Source organism: Microcaecilia unicolor, chromosome 3 (genome assembly GCF_901765095.1).
Source record: "Microcaecilia unicolor chromosome 3, aMicUni1.1, whole genome shotgun sequence".
NCBI classification, from domain to species: domain Eukaryota; kingdom Metazoa; phylum Chordata; class Amphibia; order Gymnophiona; family Siphonopidae; genus Microcaecilia; species Microcaecilia unicolor.
This window is the reverse complement of record NC_044033.1, coordinates 282,074,113-282,101,875: the sequence shown is the minus strand read 5'-3', so window position 1 is coordinate 282,101,875 and position 27,763 is coordinate 282,074,113.

Here is a 27,763-nt window from a genome sequence, read left to right as displayed (position 1 = left end):
GCGTCCCTGCGTGCAGGAGGTAAAAACTTTTAAGCAGCCGGCTCTTATGAAGGGGAGGGCCAGAGAGGGGGGGGGGAGTGGGAGGAAGGTACTGAAACGACAGAAGGGGGGAGGGGGTGTTTGCTACGCCATTATCTTCGACTCACCACTTCCGGTTTTGCGCGGTGCCGCCGCTCCTCGCACTCCACATTTTCCTCCCGGAGCTCCTTCAGCAGCACTACCACTAATTCTCACCTCCAACGTTCTGTCTTGCCTGGGACCATGGCTCCCTCAGAGTTGGTCTGCTAGGATCACGTCATAATGCGGCCAGTGACGTCAGTCTGATCTATGGAGCCTAGCAGACCAACTCCGAGGGAGCCACGGTCCAAGGCAAGACAGAACATTGGAGGTGAGAATTATTATATAGGAGGACTAGAAAAATCTTTATATGCTTGTCACAAGAGACAAAGGTCTATCTGTGACAAGAGATTCTATGAATAGTTGTCTTGAGGAGTCAATAGCAGCAGAGAACTTTTAAGAGAATTTGAGAGACTGTTGCAGTCATTTATTGAGTTGTTTGAAAGTGTATCATCAGTCAGATCCTGCTGTCTTTGCTTCATTTGTTTATGAACCATGTCTTAGTGGGACCTATCATCCAGTTTCTAAGTTCTACCAATATTCTTCTTGAATGAGTTTCCTTAAATCTCAATTAGACTAAAATTATTTGTTCCAAGAGAAATTAAAGCAGGGTTTGAATTTCTGCCAAAAACTGTAATTATGATCTATGTAATCTGTCATTAGAAAATAAAATTGATAGTTGAATCACTCCTGTATTCATTTTTTGTTTTTTGGTTTTTTCTGGAAGAAGTTTACAACACTGCTGCCTTCATCCCATCAAACTAGTTTAACCTAGCATACACCAATAGGAAAATATCCATTTTAAGATGGAAAGAAAATAAGTGGGTAGATCTTAAATTCTGGTTTGAAAACCTGTAAACCTTGCCATGCCCTTCATTCAGAAGACACACAATAACTATCTATACCATCATTGAGGAAAATGTTTTGTTTCTAATAGTAAGATCTGCGCTCTTCCTATAGACAGTCCAACTGAGTGGAATACTACCCATGGATGATGACAGGTGCAGCTAAAGCCAATTCACTTTCTTGGGCTTTTTCCCAGAGATATGATCAGAAAGGAGTTGGCTGAAATTTGGTAATTTATGGTGCAGGCTTTGCCATTTTTTTTTTAAGATTTATTTTTGAATGTTTTCATTCTATAATTACTGTTATGCACATGGTTTTGATTTATATATATTTTGGTTGTTATCCACTTAGCTATCATAAGTGGGGTATAAATGCTTTTAAATAGATCACCTCACCTGTTAATTTAAAATAACCGGGCATTGTTTTTAGGGAGGTTAATTGCTGTCCTCTATAAAAAGGATAAAAGTACTCCCATCTGTCAACTACAGCAAATCTTATAGTGAAGATTGCTGGTAGAGAGGAACTTTTAATGCTCATAGCTAATGATTAGACATGACAGTTCTTGTTAGTATGACAGCTTGCCTAAATCTTTGCTTTTCTTTTTCCTGTATTGCTTTTTCTCATTACTTGAAGATTTTAGATGTGGGATAAAAAGGGAAATCTGTTAGTACTGTATGAGTAAGAGAAATAAACTTGGGTTTCCTACAAAATGCATTTCTTTAGCCAATTTTATTTTTTGTAATTTAATATATAGTAGATGACGGCAGAAAAAGACCTGCACGGTCCATCCAGTCTGCTGACTTATAGTGGAGAAGAACTTGAATAAGAATTATTGCTAGTATGTATGGTTTTTATGTTGTCTTCAAAAAATTAGCACAGCATTGTAGATTTAAAAAAAAACACCTAATATGTTAATTTGCACTTCTGACATTCAATTGAAAGAATGTTTAATACAGATCAGTGGTTCTCAACCAGTGTGTCGCCAAACATTTGATAGCATCCTTGTGCTTTTCTTAACATGTGTGGTGGGTTGGGGAGAGTTGAGGACCAGGAAGTAAAATACTTAATCTCCATAACTAGTCTCTTACTCCTGTCATCAGCCCCAACTGGAAATGTTGCAGGCCTATGGCACACTACTCAACCCTAGCAGTCATTACCATTGCATCATTCTTTGCAGCATTTAAATTATATATAGGAAGTTTCTTTGTTCAGATGCAAATTGTAGTATTCAGTGTGATACACACAAACATTATCTGTTGGATGTGTCTCAACAGAAGAAAGGTTGAGAACCACTGAAACAGATATTTCTGCAACATGTAGAGCTGCTTTTTTTTAATCATTTGAAACCTGTGATTTTACATGCTAAGTACTTGCTAAAATTTTGAAATATACATATCAGGTTGGGTTTTTAAACATTTCAGAGTTCATTGAATGCTATAGGACTCATGCCAAAATGAGATTCCATACATTAATAAGACAGACCATAATAAATTCAGCTTGTATATTATTTTAAAATCAACGGAATATACCTCTAAAAACATTGTTTAATTCTAAGTATAATTTCTCTAGGACAAGCAGGCATGATATTCTCACATGTGGTAATGTCATCCACAGAGCCAGTGTGGACTCTGCCATAATATACTGTCACTTGAAAACTGAGGCAGTGCCCCCAATGCGCATGCGCGGGTGCCTTCCCACCCAACGCTTGAGCCTGGGACCAGCAGTCTAGCATTTTCCATGGAACAGAGAGGTTGGGTTTGTAATCTCTCCTCAGAACATCAAACATTTCCTTTTTGGTGCCTTCCCTTTTTCGGGATATTTTTTTCTCATATTTCACCTTTTTCTCTTTTCATCTTCTTACATTTATTTATTTATTTATTTATTTTCAAATTATTTTTCGATTTTCTGTTTTTGTCCTTTGAGGCTTCCAACCCCTTCTTTTGGCTGGTAAGCATTGGCCATTTTCAAGTGTACAACTACTCAAGCTCTCCAGGCCAATGAACCTTTTGACCTTGTGTCGGCCGTTTTTCCCTCCATGTCATTGAGGGTGCGAAGTGAATTTAAGAAGTGGACTCTGCAATAGGATCATTTCAGGCATAGACACCCCCCACTCCCTCCATAACTGGTGTGTTCGGTGCTTACATAGCATTGAAACGAGGTGAGCCAGTCGATTGTGTAGCTGGATTTTCAAAAGGCGTTTGACAAAGTACCTCATGAAAGACTCCAGAAGAAATTGGAGAGTCATGGGATAGGAGGTAATGTCCTATTGTGGATTAAAATCTAGTTAAAAGATAGAAAACGGAGAGTAGGGATAAATGGTCAGTATTCTCAATGGAGAGGGGTAGATAGTGGGGTTCCCCCAGTTAGCTTAGTGGGGTTTAAAAAAGGTATGGATGGCTTCCTAAAGGAAAAGTCCGTAGATCATTATTGAAATGGACTTGGGGAAAATCCACTGCTTATTTCTAGGATAAGTAGCACAAAATGTATTGTATTGTTTTGGGATCTTGCCAGGTACTTGTGACTTGGATTAGCCACTGTTGGAAAGAGGATGCTGGGCTTGATGGACCTTCGGTTTGTCCCAGTATGGCAATACTTATGTACTTATAAAGCCTGCAGAGTCCAGCATGAATTTTTTGTTTTTGTTTGGCATCAAGTATGGCAGGAGATTCAGTACTAGATGCGGAATCTGCATCGATATCGGGTGTACCGACACAATGTCGAGAATATCTGACATCAGACATGGTAGTGCGACCACATAAAGACTGTACATCCTCTTCGATGCCACGTGCATCGAGGGACCTGCAGTGTAAAAAAAACCTAAGAAGCATTGCCAACCCCCCTCCCCTGCATTGACCTTGATGCATGGAAACTACCATGCTGCAGCAACCGTGCTCCTTATCTACAACTTTCTCATTGAGAGCCTTCGAGGTCCTACCTCTTGTGCCTACACAGGCTATAACTCAGGCTGTCTCTATACCGCTGTGTCAGCCAGTACCAATGTTTACAGGATGAAATCCAAGCTATGCTCAAAGAGGAGCTCTCAGTTACTGGATACGCAGTCAATTCAGGCTTAAAGGGTGCTTGTGCTGACCTCAGCCCAACCCGTAGATATATCAGAGAGACAGTAATGGGAGAGGTCGTGCACACTGGCTCGGCGTCAACCGTCGAGGGCAGCATGAACCCAGCCAATGCATGCATTGACAGCAGAGGAACTTTCTCCAGCCTCGGAGACTTATTTGCTTCAATGTACTCCGATGCAGAGCCAACACTCTAGTCGACACTCTTTCTTGTACTTCCAAGAACAGTACTTTGATGAGTCGAACTCGGACCTCCCCCTAGGAGACAGAGCAGGACCCATAGGACCTCTCAGCTGAGGAGTCCTATGACATTCCATCTGATCTTTCTCTGCCGCCTGAGAGATGTAACTCTCCTTCAGAAAGTATATCCTTTCCTGGCTGAGATGGTCCAAGTCATACCTTTCAAATTGGAGATAAAAGAAGAACCTCGTTCAGAGCTCTTTGAGGTTCTAGATTGACTCTCCTAGAGAAGGAATAGTCATTCCACTTCATACAATTATGAAGAATACACTGAATAAAAAAACTGGGAAACTCCATTTACAGTTCAAGTTGCTCCAAAGAAAATTGATACAATGTACAGGATTCAGAAATGCACTGACTGGGTTTGTAAAAAATGCAGTTACCCCATCATTCCTTAGTTGTGGAATCTGCTTTAAAGTATATGGGCAGTGCAAGATCTCAGCTTCTGCTCTTCCAGGCAAAGAAACTAGAACATTACTGTTTTGGCATGAGAATATTTCAAACATCTATGCTGACCAACCGCATATTAGAGTATCAACTTTATGCCACAGTTTACATGAAGTCTCTAATACAGAGTACTCTCACATTTGCAGACTTGTTTCCTCTTTAAAAGATTGAGTTCCTTAAGCTTCACAGGAAACGTCTAGGTTATAGTAACATAGTAGATGACGGCAGAAAAAGACCTGCATGGTCCATCCAGTCTGCCCAACAAGATAAACTCATATGTGTATACCTTACCTTGATTTGTACCTTCCTTTTTCAGGGCACAGACTGTACAAGTCTGCCCAGTAGTATTTCCCGCCTCCCAACCACCAGTCCCGCCTCCCATCACCGGCTCTGGCCCAGACCGTATAAGTCTGCCCTCCACTATCCTCACCTCCCAACCACCAACCTCTCTTCCCCCCACCTGCTCCGCCACCCAATTTCAGCTAAGCTGAGGATCCATTCCTACTGCACCGGATTCCTTTATACATATCCCACACATGTTTGAATTCCGTTACCGTTTTCATCTCCACCACCTCCCACGGGAGGGCATTCCAAGCATCCACCACCCTCTCCGTGAAAAAATACTTCCTGACATCTTTTTTGAGTCTGCCCCCCTTCAATCTCATTTCACGTCCTCTCGTTCTACCGCCTTCCCATCTCCGGAAAAGATTTTTTTGCGGATTAATACCTTTCAAGTATTTGAACGTCTGTATCATATCACCCCTGTTCCTCCTTTCCTCCAGGGTATACATGTTCAGGTCAGCAAGTCTTTGCTCATACGTCTTGGAACGCAAATCCCATACCATTCTCGTAGCTTTTCTTTGCACCGCTTCCATTTTTTTAACATCCTTCGCAAGGTAAGGCCTCCAAAACTGAACACAATACTCCAGGTGGGGCCTCACCAACGACTTGTACAGGGGCATCAACACTTCCTTTCTTCTGCTGATCACACCTCTCTCTATACAGCCTAGCAACCTTCTCGCTACGGCCACCGCCTTGTCACACTGTTTCGTCGCCTTCAGATCCTCGGATACTATCACCCCAAGATCCCTCTCCCCCTCAGTACCTATCAGACTCTCCCCGCCTAACACATAAGTCTCTCGTGGGTTTCTACTCCCTAAATGCATCACTTTGCATTTCTTCGCATTGAATTTTAATTGCCAAACCTTAGACCATTCTTCTAGCTTCCTCAGATCACTTTTCATGCTTTCCACTCCCTCCCGGGTGTCCACTCTGTTGCAAATCTTAGTATCATCCGCAAATAGGCAAACTTTACCTTCTAACCCTTCGGCAATGTCACTCACAAATATATTGAACAGAATCAGCCCCAGCACCGATCCCTGAGGCACTCCACTACTCACCTTTCCCTCCTCCGAGCGAACTCCATTTACCACCACCCTCTGTCATCTGTCCGTCAACCAGTTCCTAATCCAGTTCACCACTTTGGGACCTAGCTTCAGCCCATCTAGTTTATTTAAGAGCCTCCTGTGGGGAACCGTGTCAAAAGCTTTGCTAAAATCTAAGTCGATTACGTCTATAGCACGTCGATGATTCAATTCTCCAGTTACCCAATCAAAGAATTCAATGAGATTCGTTTGGCACTATTTCCCTCTGGTAAAACCATGTTGTCTCGGATCTTGCAACTTGTTGGCTTCTAGGAAATTCACTATCCTTTCCTTCAGCATGGCTTCCATTACTTTTCCAATAACCGAAGTGAGGCTTACCGGCCTGTAGTTTCCAGCTTCTTCCCTATCACCACTTTTGTGAAGAGGTACCACCTCCGCCGTTCTCCAGTCCCTCGGAACCTCTCCCGTCTCCAAGGATTTATTAAACAAATCTTTAAGAGGACCCGCCAGAACCTCTCTGAGCGCCCTCAATATTCTGGGGTGGATCCCGTCCGGTCCCATGGCTTTGTCCACCTTTAGCTTTCCAAGTTGTTGATACACACTCTCTTCCGTGAACGGTGCTATATCCATTCCATTCTCAGGTGTACTTTTGCCAGTCCCTTGCGGTCCTTCTCCGGGATTTTCTTCAGTGAAAACAGAACAAAAGTATCTATTTAGCAAATTGGCTTTTTCTTCATCATTATCTACATAGCGGTTCGCTGTATCTTTTAGTCTCACAATTCCCTTTTTAGTCATTCTTCTTTCACTAATATACCTGAAGAAATTTTTGTCGCCCCTCCTTACATTTCTAGCCATTTGTTCTTCCGCTTGCGCCTTCGCCAGACGTACCTCTCTCTTGGCTTCTTTCAGTTTCATCCGGTATTCCTCCCCGTGTTCCTCTTCTTGAGATTTTCTATATTTCTGGAACGCTAACTCTTTAGCCTTTATTTTCTCAGCCACTTGCTTGGAGAACCATATCGGTTTCCTTTTTCTCTTGCTTTTATTTACTCTCCTTACATAAAGGTCTGTGGCCCTATTTATTACTTCTTTCAGCCTGGACCACTGCCCTTCCGCTTCATGTACATCCTCCCAGCCCATCATCTCCTTCCTCAGGTATTCCCCCATTTTACTAAAGTCAATCCAGGACTTTGAGTTTAGAGTGGCCGCCCTCCACTTCAGCCGTTATATCAAACCAAACCATTTGATGGTCACTGCTTCCCAGGTGTGCACCCACTCGGACATTTGACACACTATCCCCATTTGTGAGTACCAGATCCAGCATCGCTCCCTCCCTCGTGGGTTTCGTCACCATCTGTCTGAGCAGAGCACTTTGGAAAGCATCCACGATCTCTCTACTTCTTTCCGATTTGGCAGTGTGTCAGCTAACTGCTGTTATCAAGGCAATTCTCTAGATGGGGACCAGAATTGGTACAGTCTAATCGAAGAATTTTCAATTGATTTAACTTTCAAAATTGCCCTAGAATATAAAACTTTACTTCTTGTGATATAAATCTAAATATTCCCAATAATTATAATAGCAGTTTCAGCAATGTAAAATGCAACTTCAGAGCCTCAATTGAGTGCTATGCAGTTTAAAACAGCCTCTCCTCTCTATCAGAGCTTGGCAGGAAAAGAAAGAAAGAAAGAAAGAAAAGGTTTCACAGGGCAAATTACTTAATTAAGCAATAAGCATTAAATTAAAGAGAATATCAGGTATCTCACCTATAGCCAGAAAGTTGAGAAGTTTGGAATTTAAAGGTCAGAATTTACTTTACTGTGCAAGAGTTAGGTTCAGGGGTCCAGTACCTATAGCCAGAAAGTTGAGAAGTTTGGAATTTAAAGGTCAGAATTTACTTTACTGTGCAAGAGTTAGGTTCAGGGGTCCAGTACCTGGAAATTTATTGTATAAAAGTTATTGTAAATATCTGTCAAGACAGGCCTTTGTCTCTTCACGCATTTCCACCTTAGGAGTAGCAATGCAGTGTCTTTCCTGGCTTATAGTCTCCAACCTCAAATCTGCTGTCCAGGAGTGTCTAGCAAATAGATGTCCCTCGTTGTGGAGATAATTTATTCAGTGACAAAATTAAGTGGCCAACCTAATTTAAAAAAGCATACAGATACTATTAAAAATGTATGCAGGCCACAGACTTCTGCCTCCTCTTCTAGAAAATTTGCAGGAGGATTTCAACACTCCAATTAATATACATCTTAAGTGTCGTTATACTCCCACTTCTCCACCTCAAAGGGCTACAGTATGCCCCAATGCTCACAACTGTGACAACAGTGGGTACAGAAATCAAACCCCTTCTCAGTCTGAACAACAACCCAGTTTGACTCCCTTGAAAGCATTGCCACCATTCAGTTGTCTGTGCCAAGCAGCTACCAGTAAAAGATAGACTTCTCCTTCAACAGAAGTTACCATTCATAACCTGAAGCAAGATCTGTAATACATTTAACTGCTTACTAGGCCCCTCATAACTTAATATTACATCTAAAACTGTAATTTAAATGTCGGCTAGATGTTTACTAAGCTTCTCATAGTACCATAATGAAGCATGAACCTGCTAAATACCTTCTAAAGGCTCAGTAGGCATCCCATAGTTTCACACTGCATCTTGACCTGCATCTGCAACCTACTAACACTCCCTAAAAAACGAACACTGATATGAACCCCAGCAAATTATTCCTAATCACCTACTGTCTCCCCCTAGCCCACCACGCACCCACAAACCCTAATACAAACAACACTACTCACACAATTCACAAACCACCCATAGAACCCATACACAACATGCCTCCCAACCATGATCACCATCAACAGAAAGGAACTCACACATCAAGAAGACAGACAACTGATAAAAATTACCACTACCTCAAATCAAACAACACCACCAACAAATACAAATTGGATACATCAATGCCAGATCAGCAGTCAATAAAACCACGATACTAACCGACTGGATCACAGATGACCATCTTGACTTCCTCCATATCAGCGAAACTTGGATCCATGAACCCAAAGGACCCATTAATCTTAGAGCTGTGTCCTCCAGGTTACAAAATTACCCACTGGACAAGAGAAGGAAAAAGAGGCGGAGGCATAGCAATAATCTACCAATCTCAATTCACAGTCACAACAACAGCAGAATTTATCCTCCCCCAACTCGAAATAGCCTCAGTCTGAATCAATCACTCCACCTACAGTGGTGGAAATAAGTATTTGATCCCTTGCTGATTTTGTAAGTTTGCCCACTGACAAAGACATGAGCAGCCCATAATTGAAGGGTAGGTTATTGGTAACAGTGAGAGATAGCACATCACAAATTAAATCCGGAAAATCACATTGTGGAAAGTATATGAATTTATTTGCATTCTGCAGAGGGAAATAAGTATTTGATCCCCCACCAACCAGTAAGAGATCTGGCCCCTACAGACCAGGTAGATGCTCCAAATCAACTCGTTACCTGCATGACAGACAGCTGTCGGCAATGGTCACCTGTATGAAAGACACCTGTCCACAGACTCAGTGAATCAGTCAGACTCTAACCTCTACAAAATGGCCAAGAGCAAGGAGCTGTCTAAGGATGTCAGGGACAAGATCATACACCTGCACAAGGCTGGAATGGGCTACAAAACCATCAGTAAGACGCTGGGCGAGAAGGAGACAACTGTTGGTGCCATAGTAAGAAAATGGAAGAAGTACAAAATGACTGTCAATCGACAAAGATCTGGGGCTCCACGCAAAATCTCACCTCGTGGGGTATCCTTGATCATGAGGAAGGTTAGAAATCAGCCTACAACTACAAGGGGGGAACTTGTCAATGATCTCAAGGCAGCTGGGACCACTGTCACCACGAAAACCATTGGTAACACATTACGACATAACGGATTGCAATCCTGCAGTGCCCGCAAGGTCCCCCTGCTCCGGAAGGCACATGTGACGGCCCGTCTGAAGTTTGCCAGTGAACACCTGGATGATGCTGAGAGTGATTGGGAGAAGGTGCTGTGGTCAGATGAGACAAAAATTGAGCTCTTTGGCATGAACTCAACTCGCTGTGTTTGGAGGAAGAGAAATGCTGCCTATGACCCAAAGAACACCGTCCCCACTGTCAAGCATTGAGGTGGAAATGTTATGTTTTGGGGGTGTTTCTCTGCTAAGGGCACAGGACTACTTCACCGCATCAATGGGAGAATGGATGGGGCCATGTACCGTACAATTCTGAGTGACAACCTCCTTCCCTCCGCCAGGGCCTTAAAAATGGGTCGTGGCTGGGTCTTCCAGCACGACAATGACCCAAAACATACAGCCAAGGCAACAAAGGAGTGGCTCAGGAAGAAGCACATTAGGGTCATGGAGTGGCCTAGCCAGTCACCAGACCTTAATCCCATTGAAAACTTATGGAGGGAGCTGAAGCTGCGAGTTGCCAAGCGACAGCCCAGAACTCTTAATGATTTAGAGATGATCTGCAAAGAGGAGTGGACCAAAATTCCTCCTGACATGTGTGCAAACCTCATCATCAACTACAGAAGACGTCTGACCGCTGTGCTTGCCAACAAGGGTTTTGCCACCAAGTATTAGGTCTTGTTTGCCAGAGGGATTAAATACTTATTTCCCTCTGCAGAATGCAAATAAATTCATATACTTTCCACAATGTGATTTTCCGGATTTAATTTGTGATGTGCTATCTCTCACTGTTACCAATAACCTACCCTTCAATTATGGGCTGCTCATGTCTTTGTCAGTGGGCAAACTTACAAAATCAGCAAGGGATCAAATACTTATTTCCACCACTGTACGTGATCACCTAAACCTAAACCTATTTTACAGACCCCTGGGCAATTGGCAAGACTCACAAACGCACTTTCAGGATTTCAAATCGAATACCTGTGTTTCCATCCAGAACCTTCTCATAGCAGGAGACATCAACCTTCACCTTGAAGATACTAACTCAAGCAATGTACGCGAATGCAAAGACTTTCTCCAACTATGGGAGCTCCACTGGCCAAACACGCAACCCACCCACAATAAAGGACATACACTAGACATCATCACCCACAAATTCTCATCAGAGCCAAATCTCACACTAATAGACACAAAATGGACAGCCAGGCCATGGTCCGATCACCACAGTGTTAACCTCTCCCTCCACTGGAGAATAAAGAAGACACAACAAAAACAACAAACCTACACTACGAGAGGCAAAATAGACCCACTAATATTCCGGCAACAATTTTACACTGACGAATGGACAACACCTACAGACTCACCCCAATTTCTTCAAGAATGGGACAACAGATGCAGAACAATATTAGACAAGATAGCGCCACTTCAAACCAGAACCTCACACAGAAAAAACTCAATACCATGGTTTAACGAAGAATTGAAAGAACTAAAAACACAGGTCAGAAGACTAGAAAGAGCGTGGAACAAGAAAAAAGACAAAAACACACTCAAAAACTGGAAACAACTAGAAAGAAAATACAAATACGCTATCAGACAAACTAAAAGGACATATTACAAAACAAAAATAGATACGAAGGTGGTAGAACGAGAGGACATGAAATGAGATTGAAGGGGGGCAGACTCAAGAAAAATGTCAGGAAGTATTTCTTCACGGAGAGAGTGGTGGATGCTTGGAATGCCCTCCCCCGGGAGGTGGTGGAGATGAAAACGGTAATAGAATTCAAACATGCGTGGGATAAACATAAAGGAATCCTGTTCAGAAGGAATGGATCCTCAGGAGCTTAACCGAGATTGGATAGCAGAGCCGGTAGTGGGAGGTGGGTCTGGAGGTTGGGAGGCGGGGATAGTGCTGGGCAGACTTATACGGTCTGTGCCAGAGCCGGTGGTGGGAGGCAGGGATAGTGCTGGGCAGACTTATACGGTCTGTGCCAGAGCCGGAGTTGGGAGGCAGGACTGGAGGTTGGGAGGCAGGGATAGTGCTGGGCAGACTTATACGCTTTGTGCCAGAGCCGGTGGTGGGAAGCGGGACTGGAGGTTGGGAGGCAGGGATAGTGCTGGGCAGACTTATACAGTCTGTGCCAGAGCCGGTGGTTGGGAGGCGGGGATAGTGCTGGGCAGACTTATATGGTCTGTGCCCTGAAGAGCACAGGTACAAATCAAAGTAGGGTATACACAAAAAGTAGCACACATGAGTTGTCTTGTTGGGCAGACTGGATGGACCGTGCAGGTCTTTTTTCTGCCGTCATCTACTATGTTACTATGACCAAACTATAAACTCTTCTCACTCGTAAACAATCTCCTAAACACCACTACGGCCACCTCCAACAACACAGATACCCCATCAGCAACCAATCTTGCAAATTACTTCAAAGAAAAAATCATAAAGCTCAGACTCATGATACCTACCACTACAACGGGCTACACAAACATACTTGAATGTCTAGATCCAAAACCCGGGGAATACCCAGCAGATTGATCATGGACCAACTTTGATACGCTCTCATCAAATGAAATCTCACATTGGCTCAGAAAATACGCCAAATCACAATGCAAATTAGACATTTGCCCTAATAGTCTAATAAGATCCGCACCCAAACTATTCAAAACAGACCTCATGAACCACGTAAACCACAGGCTTCAAAATGGGCTCTTTCCCACGGATAAAGGAAACATCTTACTCCGCTACCGAAAGATGCTAAAAAAAAGCACAATGGACCTAACCAACTATCGCCCAGTTGCATCTATTCCACTCATAACCAAACTTATGGAAGGCATAGTGACGAAACAACTCACTGAATACCTAAATAAACACTCAATTCTGCACGAAGCCCAATCAGGATTTCGGTCAAATCATAGCACAGAAACTGTTCTAGTGGCCACAATGAACTCATTCAAGCAAGCAATTGCAACTGGTAACAACATACTCCTCCTACAATTCGACATGTCCAGTGCCTTTGACATGGTTAATCACGAAAAACTATTACATATACTAGAATACTTCGGAATAGGAGGCACAGTTATCAAATGGTTCAAAGGATTCTTGACTACAAGATCATACCAAGTAACAACGAACGTGGACAAATCGCCCACATGGACACCTGAATGTGGAGTCCCCCAAGGATCCCCCCTCTCACCAACCTTATTCAACCTAATGATGATACCTTTAGCCTAACTTCTAGCCACCCAAAACCTCAACCCTTACATATATGCAGATGATGTCACAATCTACATCCCGTTCAAACATGATCTAAATTAAATCACCAACGAAATCAACCAAAGCTTCCACACAATGCACACATGGGCAGATGCATTCCAACTAAAACTCAACGCAGAAAAAACACAATGCCTTGTACTCACCTCACAACACAATGCAAAAAATTTCTCCACCATAATCACACCATATTGCTCTCTCCCTGTCTCACAAAACTTGAAAATTCTAGGAGTCACCATTGACCAAAACCTCACTCTTGATACCCACATGAAAAACACGATGAAAAGATGTTCTACTCCATGTGGAAACTCAAAAGGGTAAAACCGTTCTTCCTGAGATACATCTTCCGCACCCTGGTACAGTCAATGGTAATAAGTCATCTAGACTACTGTAACTCATTGTACGCTGGTTGAAAAGAGCAGACCATCAAAAAACTCCAAACTGCCCAGAATACTGACGCCAGACTCGTATTTGGAAAAACTAAATATGAAAGTGCAAAACTCTAAGAGAGAAACTTCACTGGCTCCCACTTAAGGAACGAATTGCGTTCAAGATCTGCACGATTGTACACAAAATCATTCACGCAGACGCCCCAATCTACATGCTAAACCTCGTAGACCTACCTCCCAGAAACGCCACAAGATCATCCTGCAAATTCCTCAACCTGCACTTCCCCAGCTGTAAAGGACTAAAATACAAGCTGATGCATGCCACTACCTTCTCCTACTTAGCACACAGTTATGGAATGCACTACCTACAGGCTTGAAAACAATCAACGAAACAACTATCTTTCGCAAATCTCTGAAGACATACTTCTTTATCAAAGCCTACAGTGAGAACCGATAACCGACAGCCTCCCTAATATACCCCACCAACCCAATTAGTTATGAAAGCCCACCCTCTATAACTACCCTAATCACTCCCTTCCTTCTTCTATCCTTCCTCACTAAAACTATGCACAATTCTACTATGTCTGATATCCTGGTATGACAATGTTAACATAATCATGTAAGCCACATCGAGCCTGCAAATAGGTGGGAAAATGTGGGATACAAATGCAATAAAATAAATAAATAACCTCCAACCGTTGGGTGCTATGTATCATACAGCATGATTATACTCTGCATTGGGGAAAAAGACCTCCTGATCATCCACCAAAAGTCTATTTTCAGTTTCCTCCAAATGATAGTACTTTGAGAGGAGCTGTCTGCCCTCCTCCAGCAGCATGCCAGTTCCTCCACCAGGAAGGGATCAATGGGTTTTACTTCAGATACTTTCTCATACCAAAATGAATGGGAGGAGTATGACCAATTCTTGACCTGTGAGATTTAAACAAATTCCTACTCAAAGAAGAATTTTGCATGGTTTTCCTGGGAATCACTTCTTATGATTCAAGTCAGTGATTTGATTTGTGTTGCTCTCTAGATCTGAAGGAGGCATGTACTCGCATACCTATTTTCCTTGAGCACAAAATTGCACTTCCATTATGGGACTCTGCATTATCAGTACAAAGTCTTGCCATTTGGCTAGACTTTGACCCCGCACAGCGTGCCTGATAGTGGTAGTTGCAACGCTCTGCAGGTGGGGCATACACGTCTTCCCCTACCTCAACAACTGGGTTAATCAGAGCAGCCTCCCGAGAGATGGCGCAGACATCAATTCAGTCCACAGTAAGGCTCCAAGAACTCCTCAGTTTTCTGATAAATTACTCCAAATCACATCATCAACCTGTTCAGACCTTACATTTCATCAGGGTTCTCCTGGATACTACTCGGGGTCATTCTTCTTCAACCGACAGCAAACAACATAATGTATCTCTCCGCTTAGGTTTCCAACTCCACCCAGGTATCTGGTCATCAGATGCTCTGCCTTCTAGGTCACATTCTTTTTTTTTTTTTTTTGTTACATTTGTACCCCGCGCTTTCCCACTCATGGCAGGCTCAATGCAGCTTATATGGGGCAATGGAGGGTTAAGTGACTTGCCCAGAGTCACAAGGAGCTCCTGAAGTGGGATGGCTTCAACAGTCCATATAACACTTCCAAGTTCCTCAGTGGAGGCTCTATAACATATCAGCCAATACTAACTATATATCCTCACCCTCAGCTGAAATGATCAGTACTACTGTTTTCAGAAAAGCGACGGATCAAAGTATTTTGTTGCGATATGGAAGTTTGTCATCTGCGTTCCGTAAGACAGCCTCCCTGTTTGTTAATTTCTTAGATACAGAAGACTATGTTCTACTATGGATGAATTTAGAAGACAGAGTTCAGATCTGAAGCAGAAGTTGTACGATAGTATAATGAAACATTAACTTGTGTGTTAGCTATACTAGCTCAGCGAACACATTAGTGAGGATCTTTAAACAACATTGGAACATTAATAATACACTTCCAGGTTTTGCGAATAGCAAGCTTCAAATGGCATTTAATAGGGGAAAGAAAGAACTTTTATGCCCTTCGGATAGCACAGCAAGTTCTTCCATTATTAGGACATACTACTGTATGTTCTTTGTTTGATTTGTTCTATTACGATGACTGGAGCTGAATTTAAAAATCCATCAGATGGAAAAGTATATAAGCTGATATCATATACTTCCTATTTGACACCTTTTATTGTTTACTGTATTTAGTGCCCATGTGATTGTATGTTGGACCAACTTCATGTCCTTTCAAAATGAGAATGTTAGAACATAAGAGCACTATAGTAATACAGACACTTTTTGGCTAATCGTTGTAGGCAGTTGAAACATTTTCTTCTTTGAAATGTATGGTGATTGATTGGGTGGCACTACATAAGCGTGGAGGCAATAGACGGAAGCGCCTCATGTAGTTGGAATAGTGTTGGGTATTCACGTTAAATACTCTTGAACAAGTGCGACTAAATAGTAAAACTGAAAGGGACCTATTTGGATTTGATCTAAGTTGAAGCACCGCCTCTTTCTTCGATTTGTGGATTCTCTGTTGGCGTTTGTTTGAAAATGTGAGACACACCATCTTATTAAGATATGCATTTTAATATGTTTTGAAGGTGCTCAGGTTGAAATTCCACTAATCCCTGGCACAGTTTCTCGAAACGCTGGCCAACGTCGGATGCGGATTACCTGCTAGTAGTGCTGCTGTGAATATGGGCATCTTTGGAGAATCTAAGTGTTTTGTTTTTTTAATTATTATAACAAATTATTTACAAATTGATTCTATTACTATTGAAAGGACATTGGAAGTTCTTTATGCCTATGATTGCAACTAAACCCAATGAAGACTGGTCAGGGGTTTGCTGAGACTTTTTCCTCCGTACTAATTTCTGTATGTTTTTCATGTCAGTATTTTGGGTGAGGATATATAGTTAGTATTGACCAGAATGTATGCTCCCAACCGTGCAGCCCCAGGTGACGTTTTGCTCCACTGGGGAAGGGATCTTCTATATGCCTTTCCCCATTACTTCGACCAAGGAACCATGATCCTAATTGCGCCCTACTGGCCATATAAGATTTTGGCTCCCTCTTCTCTTAGAGTTATTGTCCAAGGAACTGAATTGATTTGCACTTTTCTGACAACTGACAAGTCAGATATGACCCATGAACTGCATAGCTAAACCAGGCTCAAACTTAAAATGCCTGAGCTGCATATTTCTTTACTTTTGGCTGAATCTATGAATACAAGGTCATGCTGATCTAGCAAGGAGTGCTGTTCCCCTCCCTGACAGAGTTGACTCAGACAAGGACACTAAGAATGTATTTACTGTTTGAAAGCGAAGATGTTTTTGAGGTGGCTAGACAAAATAGAGATAAGACCTGGGTCTTGGAAAAATTCCTGTGGAAGGTGGTCACTATAATTCTGTTTTCCATAACATTCAGATAGTGTTTTTCCATTTTATGTAAACAATAAAGTAAGACAGAAATTAGCTGAGTAACACAGAAAATAGCTGAAATTGCAAGGTTGTTTGATTTGGGAGGGAATTTCCATTCTGCAAAAGAGTATATAAGTGGCTGCTATGTGGTATTTAGTCAGAGGCGGAGATGACCAACTGAGTGACTACCACAGTGGTCTCTTTTCTTTCATAACAAATTATTATTATTTGTTACTGACTGACTGCTTTGTTGCTACCTAATTTGGTAAGTAATAAAGACTTTCCCCTTTGAAGGAACATAGTCTCTGCTTTCTGTCTTCTCTGTTTCCTCTGACCACTGTATCTTGGGGTGGGTGTAAGGAGGCAGAAACCCTATTTGCCCTCATAGGTCCAAATGGTATATTTCCTATGGTAAGTAGAAATATATCAGAGAAGGAATTCCCATTTATTATAGGCCTTCCCTGAGACTAGGTAGTTATCAGAGGGGACCATGGACTTCACTATAAACAGAACCAATAAGGTTCTGTTTTCACAGAAGAAAATCCTGGAGAAGGACCGCGATGGACTGCAAAAAGTACAAATGAGATTGAAGTGGATAGAGCACCGTTCACGGAAGAGAGTGTGTATGAACAACTTGAAAAACTAAAGGTGGACAAAGCCATGGGACCGGATGGGATCCACCCTAGGATACTGAGGGAGCTCAGAGAGGTTCTGGCGGGTCCTCTTAGATTTGTTTAATAAATCCTTGGAGACGGGAGAGGTTCCGAGGGATTGGAGATCGGCGGATGTGGTCCCTTTTCACAAAAGTGGTGATAGGGAAGAAGCTGGAAACTACAGGCCGGTAAGCCTCACTTCGGTTATTGGAAAAGTAATGGAAGCGATGCTGAAGGAAAGGATAGTGAATTTCCTGGAAGCCAATAAATTGCAAGATCCGAGACAACATGGTTTTACCAAAGGGAAATCGTGCCAAACGAACCTCATTGAATTCTTTGATTGGGTGACAGGAGAATTGAATCAGGGATGAGCTATGGACGTAATCTACTTAGATTTCAGCAAAGCTTTTGACACGGTTCCCCACAGGAGGCTCTTAAATAAACTGGATGGGCTGAAGATAGGACCCGAAGTAGTGAACTGGATTAGGAACTGGTTGACGGACAGACGCCAGAGGGTGGTGGTGCCTCAAGGATCGGTTCAATATATTTGCGAGTGACATTGCCGAAGAGTTAGAAGGTAAAGTTTGCCTATTTGCGGATGATACTAAGATCTGTAACAGAGTGGACACCCCGGAGGGAGTGGGAAACATGAAAAAGGACCTACGGAAGCTAGAAGAATGGTCTAAGGTTTGGCAATTAAAATTCAATGCGAAGAAATGCAAAGTGATGCACTTAGGGAGTAGAAATCCACGGGAGACGTATGTGTTAGGCGGGGAGAGCCTGATAGGTACGGATGGGGAGAGGGATCTTGGGGTGATAGTATCTGAGGATTTGAAGGCGACGAAACAGTGTGACTAGCGGTGGCCCTAGCTAGAAAGTTGTTAGGCTGTATAGAGAGAGGTGTGACCAGCAGAAGAAAGGGAGTGTTGATGCCCCTGTATAAGTCGTTGGTGAGGCCCCACCTGGAGTATTGTGTTCAATTCTGGAGGCCGTATCTTGTTAAGGATGTAAATAGAATTGAAGCGGTGCAAAGAAAAGCTACAAGAATGGTATGGGATTTGCGTTACAAGACGTATGAGGAGAGACTTGCAGACCTGAACATGTACACTCTGGAGGAAAGGAGAAACAGGGGTGATATGATACAGACGTTCAAATATTTGAAAGGTATTAATCTGCAAACGAACCTTTTCCGGAGATGCAAAGGCAGTAGAACGAGAGGACATGAAATGAGATTGAAGGGGGGCAGACTCAAGAAAAATGTCAGGAAGTATTTTTTCACGGAGAGAGTAGTGGATGCTTGGAATGCCCTCCCGTGGGAGGTGGTGGAAACGAAAACGGTAACAGAATTCAAACATGCGTGGGATAAACATAAAGGAATTCTGCTCAGAAGGAATGGATCCTAAGGAGCTTAGACGAGATTGGGTGGCAAAGCCGGTGGCGGGAGACGGAGATGGTGCTGGGCAGACTTATACGGTCTGTGCCAGAGCCGATGGTGGGAGGCAGGACTGGTGGTTTGGAGGCGGGGATAGTGCTGGGCAGACTTATACGGTCTGTGCCAGAACCGGTGGTGGGAGGCGGGGCTGGTGGTTGGGAGGCGGGGATAGTGCTGGGCAGACTTATACGGTCTGTGCCCGGAAAAGGACAAATACAAATCAAGGTAAGGTATACACAAAAAGTAGCACATGTGAGTTTATCTTGTTGGGCAGACTGGATGGACCGCGCAGGTCTTTTTCTGCCATCATCTACTATGTTACTATGTTATGACCCTAATAACACAGAATGAGACGTTCCTCTTCCATCGAGACCCTCTCTCTCTGCCCTGACAGCTTGGTTTTTGACAACATAGACTTACATTTCTTAAAACTTCCAGAAGAGGGCTCTAGAATACTATTAGCCTTTAGGGAATCCTTCTACACGGAAATGTTACCATGTTTTTTAAGTGGAAAAGATTTTCCCTCTGGTGTACAGCCAGAGCACTCAATCCTGCTAGGTTCTCATTTCCTACCCTTATCTCCTCCATCTTCCTGATTCTCGCTTCTAAAACTAACTCAGAGCACACGAGTGCCATTAGTGCTTTTCACACTAGGGTTGATAAGCCAATTTCCATACATCCTTGATACATTCATGAAAGGTTTATTTCAAGCCCATGTGGTAGACTCAACTTGCACCATGTTCTACCATGACAGGGTTGTTCTCCGATCCCACCCAAACTTCCTCCCTAAATTGGTATCAAAATTCCACCACAATGTCTATTGTACTTCCTGTCTTCTTCTCTAAGCTACACTCTTATCCTGGAGAAGCACTGCATACCTTAGACTGCAAGCGTGCTCTAGCATATTATCTGGAGCATACAAAAACTCCTAGGAAGTTCTCCCAGCTTTTTGTATCCTTCGACCCTAACAGATTAGGGATACCCTTCACCAAACGTACTATCTGTACTTGGCTAGCCAACTGTATCTCCTACACGTATACTCAGGCTGGGCTTGAACGTTCATGGGCTAGGTCACTGCTCACAATGTAATGTAAGAGCCATGGTGGCTTCAGTAGCACATTTCTCCTCTGCCTCCATTGAGGAAATTTGCAAGGTGGCAACATGGTCTTCTAGCCACAGCTTCACTTCTCACTACTATCTAGAACAGTATTCTAGGCAGGAGAGCCAGTTTGGACAAGTCCTGCAAAATCTTTACTATTTAAATAAATATTAGTTGCATTAAAAAAAATAAATCCCTAATTCATCCTGCAGTGAATTATGGTGCATTGCCCAACTTTCATTTACTTAAAAAAAAATTAGTGACTAAAACACAAGCAGGTTCTTGACATGTGAGGCTTGTTCTTATTGCTCCTTTTGTCATATACAGATATGTACTTTTTGATATTTATGTGCATGCATATAGTAAGTTTGAAGGGAAACATCATTTTGTGGCACTGAGTACTCTGATAACCCATCATAATGTATACAAAATGGTTTTTGCAAAAGCCATGTATGTAGAATTCTTGCATGTTCCAAGAAACAGACAAGTAGTCTGCTAGGTCTCGAAGGAAGGAAATTGTGGAGACAGACACAGTCAAGGGTGACAAACCTTAACAAATCATAAAACAGACTGTGTACACATTCTTTAGTTTTTGGTTTGTTTTTTTTGCTTTGCTTTGCATGTGTACAGTCTTTTATGATTTAAGGTTTCTGACCTATCATTGATTTTATGTTTTGTTGTGTTTTACAGTAAAGTTTAAGCCCCTGAAGTAGTCTATGTAGGACAAAATACAGCCGTGTAAGGCATTATTTTAATCTACTATAATAAAGATTTTTAAGATTTCATCTACCTTTTTCATGTCTGCCTTCAAATTCTTGCATGTTCTACCTATCACTTCAATAAACCTCCATCAATAATACAAAATCTCTTGGAACTTGTAGTAGGCCCTTTTAAAGTAGAGTAAAAAATTAGCACCTGCTTGTGCATTAGTTGCCAGAATTAACCTATGAGAACTAAAAAGCCTCTCTGTCAACTGTTGGGTGTACTATCATCTTCCTATACTACACATTGTGCATTGCAGATAACATTGGAATGGCAGTAAGTTACCATATACAAACTGTAAGACACTGTACCTAGGTCCTGTCCAATTCCTGCACCATTCCACACTGTGCATTTAGTGCATGAATTAGTATTCGCTAAGTGTAAAGTCAACAAAATAGGAGTACATAATTCACATGCTAAGTGCTTACACCACCATAGTAAAAATCCCCCTTTACAGAAGTAGTTCTAACATCTTATTTGAGTCGTATTCCTTTTTTTTTTTTAAATATTTTTATTGACGGGTCATATTCCATTAAGTACCCAACATGTGAGCTGTTTTCATCCTTGTAGGTTTAAACTATCTTCTAATCTTAGTGATTTGATCCTTGTTTCAGAAAAAAAAACCAGTAGCACACTGACATCACAGATAAATGGTTCGTTTTTGTATTCTATTCTTGTGATATGAAGGCGCTGATGATCTTTCTACCTCTTATTCCAGCAAACTAAGGCCTCAATGTAATAAGCCATGCCTTTGGAACAGTGCACTAAGCTTCAGCATACAGCATTGTAACGTGTACAGAAAAGGTTTACTCCCAATGCAGCAAACTAATGGCATGCAAATTCTTGTGGTGTAAAAAAGAAAAGTGCACTAACAGAAAAAGTAGCACATACCATTAGGGTAATCTATAGCAGTTCATGACATCAAGTAAAACTGTCTCCCTTGTCAAGTTTAAACAAAGGAGTACCGTGATCAACACAACACATGCCATGCAAATTTTATTCCATAAATCAGTTGAAAAAAAAACTCATTACTTTTTGAAATTACCCAAACAAGTCTCCCCTTTGGAACACAAGTCTCAACTCACTCCTGTCCCCGTCATTTATATCAGCACTAGGTCTGTGGGGAACAAGGCACTGTTACTTCAGAACTGGGCTTTCTGTTTATCTTCATGACTTCCTATCCTTTAAGCTTGATCAGTTCATTCAAATGGAAGTCACTGTTCATATATGTATATCAAATTTAACCAGGCACAAATCCTCCAAACTCATCTCCACCAGAAGTAAAATCAACAAGGTCACTTTCTGGTCTGAGCTAACAGATTCCCTAACTACCTCAACTACTACACATGGTTCGATCAAATCCCACTGGAATACCAAGGTGAAAGCCATAATTGACAAAATTGCTTCATTTACCACTAAAAAGGTCAAGACGACCAGAAATTCACCATGGTTTACAGAGGAACTATCCATCCTAACAAGGTAATGTTGACACTTTGAAAAGCAATGGAGAAAGAACAAAGATACTATTCATAAATCCAAATGAAAGTCAACCTTCTAACACTACAAAAAGAAGGTAGCTGAATCAAAATGTCAGTACTATAGCGGCCTAATAGATCAAGATCTTGACCACAAAAAACTTTTCTCCTATCTTCCATTTATGATGATGAACATTCACAAAGAACATGTCCCACCACCCAAGAGCTAGCTGATCATTTCTCCAAATTAGGTCTGAACTATCTAAAGCTACTCTAACAGAGAAAAACAGTCCAACCCGTAGTTCAGCCTCGGTCGCCAGAGATCCTACAATCCAAGCACTCAAAACTGACCAGAACTGGGAATCTTTTCACCAACGAGCAGTGCTGTTGAAATGCTCCTGAGCCAACTGCTCCCTGGATGAATGCCCAAAATATCTTCTCAAATCCATCCCTATGGAAGCAGTAAACTGGTTACCCAATCTCAGTGAGCTGTTAAAAACTGGCTATCTTCTTCCTGATATGGGCAAAATTGTTCTCACTCCACTGTTGAAGGGATCTGGGTTAGATGTAACATCACCTGCAAACTATCGTCCAGTGGCAAGCATTCCCGTTTTTACTAAAGTATTACAAACCTACATCTGTAAACAACTCTTTATATCTGGAAAAAAAATTTTATATTACATAGGTCACAATTAGACTTCAGATTCTCACATAGTATGGAATGTTTGACATATGTAGGTCTAACTACGTAGGTCAGACACCTATGCAAAGGCGACCAAGTAATTCAACCACACATTGCTACTTGAATGCCTGGATCAGATAGGGATAACAGGGACTGTGGCCAAATGGTTCAGTGAATTCTTTCCAAATCGAAGCTATGATGTCAAGCAAAACAACCAACTAGTGGTCTCCTAACTGCAGTGTCCCACAGGGATCTCCCCTCTCACCTATCCTGTTCAATCTCTTTATCTCATCCCTTGCCTCAATGCACCTGGGTCTTAATGAACCACTGTTATGCTACACGGATGACATCCTGCTTCTCTTACCAGTGACAGCATCAAACAAAGATACAACTCAGTCTGTAACGAATAGCATGACTGCTGTTAGCACCTGGGCTCTGACCAATAAACCGGAATCATGCAGAAAAGAAGGTCCTGTGGTTCTGAAATCAGGGAGTTGAGGTCCCATCATCAATATCTTTGTCCAATGGTGAAAGCTTTACAGTCTAGTCTGAAACCAAAGTACTAGGGGTCTTTCTTAATTCTTCACTCATCTTCTCTTCCCATATTAACCAGCTATGGAAGAAGACACTTGTCAAAATTTTAAATTTACTACATTGTAGCTTCATTGCATGCCCCCTAGTACTAGTATTTTTGGAAAGAGTAAACAAGCGATTCACGTCTACCCGTTCCACTCCACTCATTATTTTATTTTATTTTATTTATTTATTTATTTAGAGCATTTATGTCCCACATTTTCCCACCCACGGACAGGATCAATGTGGCTTACAGAAATCATACATCAATTCTACAACAAACAGTCAACGACATTGACGTGAAAGAGACTAGAGAGTAATAACAAAGGTGGGGAAATGACCTCTATCATATCTCCCCTCAGCCGTCTTTTCTCCAAGCTGAAGAGCCCTAATGGCTTTAGTCTTTCCTTATAGGAAAGTCGTCCCATCCTCTTTATCATTTTCGTCGCTCTTCTCTTTACTTTTTCTAATTCCACTATATCATTTTTGAGATGCAGTAACCAGAATTGAACACAATATTCGAGGTACTGTCGCACCATGGAGCGCTACAAAGACACAATAATGTCCTCATTTTTGTTTTCCATTCCTTTCCTAATAATACCTAACATTCTATTTGCTTTCTTAGCCGCCGCCACACACTGAACCATAGGCGCAACTCCGTGGGTGCTGTGGGTGCTCGAGCACCCCCAATATTTTACCCACCGGAAGTTCGGCGTCCGGCGGGGCTGACACATTAAAAAAAAAATTGTACTTTCTCCCACTCCACCGTACCATACTATTACCATCCCCCCCCCCCCCCGGACACTTCAAGACTGAAGCCTACTTTGTTTAATATCTTCAGACTCCTGCTGCAGCAACAGCAAACTATTTGATTGAGCCCCGGTGTCAGATCCTTCCCTCTGCAGCTTGTGTCACGAGTCCCACTCCCACCCTCGCGCAGACAGGAAGTGACAGTCTGAGAGCAAGACGCGGTAGGGAAGGATATGACGTCGGCTCTAGTGGCAACGTGCTATCGCTGCAGTGCAGGGGCTGTTAAACGAAGACGGTCCGGACTCCGGAGGGGACACAGAAAGGAGTGCTGGACTTCGGACTCGGAGGGGTGAGGGGCAAGAGAGAGAGAAGGAGGTTTGATGGTCCGGTCCAGAGGGGACACAGAAAGCGCAGGACGTCACTTCAGAGGGGTGAGGGATGAGAGAGAAAGAGGTTTGACAGTCCGGTCCAGAGGGGACACAGAGAGGAGCGCTGGACGTCACTTCAGAGGGGTGAGGGACAAGAGAGACAGAAGGACTGGAGGGAGAAGCGGTGCTAGACTCGGGAGGGAGGAAGAGGGAGAAACAAAGTAGTGTTGGACTTGGCGGGGGTGGAGATAGAGAGGGGGAAACAGAAAGTGGTACTGGAGTCGGGGAGGGGGGTTGAAGGCAAGAAGGTTAGATAAAGCAGGAGACCAGGAAGGCTGTCTAGACCTAGCTTTGACCCAAAACAATAATAAACGCTATTGAAATCAATAGCCAAAGATCATTAGAAATAAGGGACTGCCTATGCGTGGTCCACCTGTAAAAAGTCTAAAGCTGTTCTAGTTGGGTAGGCAGTGCCTTAAAAGGTGGAGGATAAAAATATTTTATTTTTTTATAGCTTTTTCAATTTATTTGTAGTGCTGCATGTTAAACAGAATAAGTGGGACTGCTACAGAGTTGTACACAGAAACTACTTGCCCACGGAGTACCACACCTTGGTCACACACCAAATACAGAACAAGGAATCACAAATTTAGAAATATAAAGATAAAAATTGAATTGGGAACCCCAAGAATTCAAACTAGGAATGTTCCACAACATATGAGAAATGAAAACACAAATGTATTTCCTCTTGTACTGAAAAATACATTACAAAGACATCATTGTTGCACATTTTTCAAAGATAACATATTCGAACAAATAAATTCAAAATAAAACACTTTTTTCTACCTTTGTTGTCTAGGTATTTTATTTTTTTCAAGCATGTTGGTCCCAGTTTCTTCTTTTGTTTTCCTGTCTTCTGCTCTCTTTCCGTGGGTGCGGTCCATTTGTCCTTTCTCCATTTTCCTCTTCTCTTCTATTTCCTCACTATATCAGTCTCTGACATTTTTGTATTTTTGTTACATTTGTACCCCGCACTTTCCCACTCATGGCAGGCTCAATGCGGCTTACATGGGGCAATGGAGGGTTAAGTGTCTTGCCCAGAGTCACAAGGAGCTGCCTGTGCCTGAAGTGGGAATCGAACTCAGTTCCCCAGGACCAAAGTCCACCACCCTAACCACTAGGCCACTCATTTCCTCTTTCTTTGTTTTCTCTCACCCTCAGATTTCGTCTTCTCACTATTCAGTCCTCCACCTATATTTCACTTACCAGTACCTATCAACTTTCCATTTTCTCCTCTCACCCCTACCTCTCCCGTCTCATTCCTTCCCTGGCCTCATATTCCCTTCTCTTTCACCCACTCCCCATTATACAATTCTGTACTTACCATCCTCCTCTCCCTCATCTCTCCTTGAGAGCTGCCATTGTCTTTCCCCACATTGTTCCAACATGCAAATATCTCCCCTCCCTCTCCCTTACATCCTTGTAGCCCAGCATCTCAATGTTCCCCCATCCCCTCTCTCTCCTTTGGTCCAGCATTTCCCTATCCCCTTCTCCCTGTCCCCTCCACCCCTATGGTTCAGCAATTCCCTGCCGCCTCTCTCCCCCTTTACTCCTTATTGTGCCAGGAGACATGGCTACACAAATCCCTTTCAGTTGGTATAGGCAGCAAACTGCACACCAGAAATGAAAGCCTGCTAAGTGTGGTTTACTGTGTATACAATCTGGGAAGGAGCAAGCCATCAGGGTTTGAGTGGCTGCATCTGTGAGTCCAGCATGTCTCCCCTTGTCTTGCTCACTTTCCCTCCTTCTCCTATGGTCCGCCATCTTCCTCCTCTCTTCCTGCTTTCCATATTTATAACACCAGGCTTCCCAAGGCAGATTGCAACAGTTAACATGAACCCATCAAGAAACAGGATATCCTCACTGAAATTTGTACATCTGCATTATATAGAACAGTGTAGAAAATGAGCACAAAATACAGTGTTTATTAGTACTGTGTTTTCATTTCTCATATGTTGTGGAACATGCCTAGTTTGAATTCTTGGGGTTCCCAATTCAATTTTTATCTTTATATTTCTAAATTTGTGATCCCTTGTTCTGTATTTGGTGTGTGACCAAGGTGTGGTACTCTGTGGGCAAGTAGTTTCTGCGTACAACTCTGTAGCAGTCCCACTTACCAGTAGTTTTACCAGTAGTAGATGTATTGGTGTTCTAGGGCCACGTAAAATATTTGTAGTGCTGCATGTTAAGTAGAATTCTTGTTTAAATCAGTGCTACCATTCTATAGCAGATTTGCAACATGTATGTCGAGTTAGGATTTTTTCAGGTTTTGTGTTATTTCACAACGTGCCTGATAGTGGACAGCTTTATTTCACTATTATTGAGATGATGTGAGAATCATAATTTTTTTTTAATAACAACTTCCATGGAAAAATGTGCTAGTCATGATCTGCACCTGTTGTGGGGGAGGGAGATAAGGTTTTTGTGGACGCAGAGCATGTTTACATTTAATATATAAGAACTGATGTACTGTATCAGACCAAGGTCCATGAGGATTGTGTGTGCAGTGTGTAATGGATGCAAGCATAATCCATCATGTGTGTCCTGACTGAAAAAAAGTTGAGAACCACTGGCCTAGGCACAACATGCGATCCAGCATTTCTCCCTCTTTCCCCTGTCCTGCATAGTCCTATGTCTTGGCCTTTCCTCCTTGGCGGACCTTCATTGTTTCTATGCCTGCCAGCAACATCGGCAAGTAAAGCAAACTGCCTCAAACTAGCCATGCAAGCGTTCCCT